Here is a 3,941-nt window from a genome sequence, read left to right on the forward strand (position 1 = left end):
TAGCAAGAATCCATGAAGGGATTGAGAGATAACAAACTCCAAGGGGTCAACAATGGTGGGGGGAAAACTTGCTTAGATTTCTTAGGTTGGACGAGGAAGAAGGGGGTATAAATACCCCAAGAAAAATATGGCCGTTGTACCCCGGGCACCCGGACAACCCAGAGAAAAAGCCACTAAACTTCAGGCACCCGGGGGGAAAACCCTGGGCACCCGGACGGAAAATAACATGTTGTTAACAAAATGGACTACCTCTAATGAAGATTCATAACGTTTACCCCAAATATCAAACTTTGTACCACCTAAACCAATTTCAGTGACTATATGAGCTCTTTTCCACTTCAAACTTTTTCTGCACATTGCTTTAACATTTTATAATGACAAATGTGAATTAAAAATCATCATTTGATATGTAATAATATTTTTAGCATTATCTTCAACTATTTTAGGATAAAAATGATAGAATATCTAAATGTTGTTAAAAAATTCTAAAAGTCAGCAAGGATTCCTAATAGTGGGACAATATATCATGATAAAAATGTAAAAGGAATACACATCAGAAATATAACGATTGTCCACCAAGTAGACTATGTCATATAACATCATATGCAAATATCTACACATTCTTTTGAAGTGAACCATTTGAGCCCCATTTCGCTTAAAAATTTGTATACATCTGATTTTAATAATTATGATGATAAATGTGAATTAAAATCACCATTTTATGTAATAATATTTATTTAGAATTTTCTCCCAAAAGTTAGAAGAAAAATAATAATGAAAATAAAAGGTTTTTTTACATCTGTGCCCCTGGTTCCTTAGCTCTACTTATTCATCCCCACGCTCTTAACATTTGCTCACTTTTCCCCACTCCCTTGCCCTAAACCCTCAGAACAGGTCAGAACGGACGCCGACGTCGGGTCAGTGCTTTGACCGTTAACCCTGACGAGTGGGGCCGCGTTGGGCGGTGTAGCTGTTCGACCATTGGGCCGTCCCTTGCATTAAACGCCCGTGCGCGCCGCCACGACAGAAACCTGCTATGCATGCACCCAACAAGCCTGCCTGCATGCGCCGATGCGCGCCGCCACGATGCATCGACCGAGCCTGCATGCGCCGACAGAGCCTGCATGCGCTGATGCGTGCCGCCACGATGCACTGACCGAGCCGCTTTCGTGCACGCCAGCCGCCACGGATGCAGCGACGGTCGCAGCCGCTGGTTCCTCTCTTCTCACACGCTTGTCTCCTCGATTTAGAGCATCGTTTTTTACAATCAGTTGCAACCTTTTCGATCCACTCGCATCTGCATCCATTTTGCTAGACAAATAAATTGAACAAATATGTTGTGGCTGCATGCACTAGCTAGGTGGCTACATATTTGTGGCTTGTGTAAAAAAAGGGTTCGTTGTGGCTGCATGCACTAGGTGGTTACTAACAAAGCGAGCTCTCTAAGGAAACAATCAACAAACATGTAGATAGGGCCAACAAGCCCATAGCACGATCACATAGTTGAAACTAGGAAGACCATCATAATAGAATAGATAGAAAACTTAATAATAGAACTTGATAAAAGGGCCAACAAGCCCATAGCATCTCCAACATAGTTCAATTACAACTTGACATAACATAGACTCAAAAAAAGAAAAATAGATAGAGGGTTTAGAACCCTAGACGCCGCCTTCTCCACCTCGCTCCTCCGCCGGGCGCCCTTCACTGCTCCTCCGGGGCGTTGTCGATAGGGTACGAAAGAGTGTGCATGCGCGACACGGTGGGGAAGATGTTGGTGTACTCCGTGAACATGTTGTGGCTGGTGAAAGCGATGAACTCGCAGCCACACCAAAACACCCGTCCGAGGAGGTAGAAGGCGTCGAATGTATTGGTGAAGTGGGCAAGGAGAGCAACCACCGCCCCGTTTTGGATGACCTCCTCGACACGGAACATCCTTGGAGATCCCTGTGGGAGGTGGTGGTAGCCGGACGCGAGGAAGAACTCGGTGAAGTTCCTTGCGGTCCTCCACCTTGATATCTCCCACACATGTAGTGTGCGCTCAACGTACATGCCCGGAGGGTAGAGCCTCTCCGGCACGGTGGGTGGGAAGTGGTAGGTTGGTCCGGTGTACTGCATGGCTGAGGATGTGCTAGAAGAAGGAGAAGTGGTCGAAGAGCAAGAAGGGTAGATGGCAGAGAGGATGGGAGATGGATGAGGGATGGCAGAGGTAGAGGGTGGCTTAAATAGCCGTAGTGCTACGTGTTATTTGGCCATGGCAATAACGGGGTCAAATGTGTTCAAACCCACTGCAGCATCGGGAGTGTACATGCATGGGAAGCAATGGTTTGAAAAAGAAGAAGAAAAAGAAGCTAATTGCACGCCCGGGAATCCGTGGTCATATATATTATATGAACAAAAAGAGAAAAAATTTTGAACAAAATTTTGGTCATTTTGCATTTGTATAGAACAAAATAATAGAACCAATACGTTCACAAAAAATAGAGCAAACGATGCAAAAATGCAGAGCCAGCACGTTCACAAAAACAGAGCAAACGATGCAAAAAAAACCAAGCAATTCGACGGCCCAACCAGAGCTTGGCTTCCTTTTGGGCCCAATAACAACATTTTTTTCACGGAATCAGTGGTGGGCGAGAAGCCGAACACAACCAATAGGATCGCCTCTCGCGGATAGCCCCATGATCCAACGATGCGGAGCCGTCCTTGTGATCCAACGGCGCGGAGCCTACATGCAGCCATCCCACCTAATTCCTTCTAGAAGACCAGATCTGAGGGCTGTCGCTTGGCGCGAGGGTATGATCAGACGACTGACGTTGGGAGCTAGGGTTAGGCGAATTCCCGTGGGGTTTAGAGGGGTTTTGAGCTGGTCAACGGGGTTTCGAAGGCTTTGACTGAGCATAACTAATTTTAAAAAAAATCAAAAAAATATGAAACCTTCGCCGTTCGTCGTTTTATAAGACAAACTAACGAGGAAAAATACTAAACTTGGTCTATGGTCATTTTCATGAAAAAAAACCCTAACTAGCACGATCGAGGTCAAATGAGCACCATTAATTTAAAAAAATCAAAAAAATATAAAACCTGCGCACAATGTTGTCTTATGTGACATATTACCAACCAAAAATCATAAACTTGGTCTATGGTCATTTTCATGAGAAAACCTTCACACATATGAGCTATCATGTACATGATTTCATAGAGTTCAAGGAGAGGAGGTAGGGTTACCTTCTGTTTTTGAAAAATTGAAAAAAATCAAAAAAATCACCAAAGATTTATTTCATAGTGAATAAGAAGGATCTGAAGTTAGTTTTCCATTTTCATATTTCAAACGTGTTTTTAATAGTTTTTATATTAAAGCATATGTTTTCAAAAGAAAATGTAAAAATATGAAGGTTAATTCAAAAAATAGCGAGACTCCGAATCTACACTATGGAAAGTGAATATGTGTTAATAAAAAACATTTGGCTCATTTAGAGTAGGTCCAAAAAAACTTGATTACAAATGGGTTGTTTACCCTAGCGTGGGAGCTCATTTGGAGCACATTTCTCAAATTCAAATTTATTTGACCTCCTCTAAATCACTTCAAATTTTGCACACATGATCTACTACACAAACATAGGTAGTTTGCCAAGGTTTTACTTGTTTTTGCATTTTCTTGAATTTATACTGTCCAGGTTTGCCAAGGTTTACATGATCTCATTTGGAGCATGCATTTGATTTCCTATACAACATGTGTGATCATTGCAACACCTAAAATCATAGTTTACAACATCTAAACATAACTAACCATAGATTCAGGACAGACAAATATACCACATGCAAATTTAAGGACAGACAAACATAGATAGCAACCAGATTACTAGCATCAACATAACCAACCATAACCAAATTCATGAAAACCAAATTCAGTTCAACAAACCATAACCAACGAGATTCAGTTC

Source organism: Triticum aestivum, chromosome 5B, assembly GCF_018294505.1.
Source record: "Triticum aestivum cultivar Chinese Spring chromosome 5B, IWGSC CS RefSeq v2.1, whole genome shotgun sequence".
NCBI classification, from domain to species: Eukaryota; Viridiplantae; Streptophyta; class Magnoliopsida; order Poales; family Poaceae; genus Triticum; species Triticum aestivum.